Source organism: Pollicipes pollicipes, unplaced genomic scaffold, assembly GCF_011947565.3.
Source record: "Pollicipes pollicipes isolate AB1234 unplaced genomic scaffold, Ppol_2.1 Scaffold_4295;HRSCAF=5057_pilon_pilon_pilon, whole genome shotgun sequence".
NCBI lineage: Eukaryota > Metazoa > Arthropoda > Thecostraca > Pollicipedomorpha > Pollicipedidae > Pollicipes > Pollicipes pollicipes.
This window is the reverse complement of record NW_023596461.1, coordinates 1482051-1482613: the sequence shown is the minus strand read 5'-3', so window position 1 is coordinate 1482613 and position 563 is coordinate 1482051.

Here is a 563-nt window from a genome sequence, read left to right as displayed (position 1 = left end):
AGTGTACTGGCCGCCTGAGCAGGGAAGCGTGGACGGACGCGACGCCCGCTCACAGAAAGCGCGTTGGCCCATGCAGGGCGCGGCACGTAACCGGTCGGTGTTGCGCAGCGGGCTGGCCTGAGCCGTGCGCGGCGCCAATGGCCCGGCCCGACTCTGGCTGCACAATCTGAGCCATTTCAGCCAGCCAACAGTGAATTAGACGGAATGGCATTTCTAACGGAAATGAAACGAACGCGCCAGCCAATTCCAAGGGTACTTAAGCCTATAGCAGTCATAACAGCATGCCAAGTCGACAGATCCCTGCTGAAGATTGGTACATGTGGACACCACACGCACACACCATCGTTAAGCTCTCGTCTGTAATGAGCGCGCATTGGGCCACGGTGTTTAGCGCGAGGTACGCGTAGTGTCAGCTTCAACACGACCGAAGAACGGCAATTCACCTTACAGGCTCAACAGCGCTCCAATCACGCAACGCTCACGGGTCGGAATAACCGTGCACGTGTGTCGTCGACCGACGTCGGTTTCGTCGCCGGAGCCCGCACACACCTCACCCCGTACCA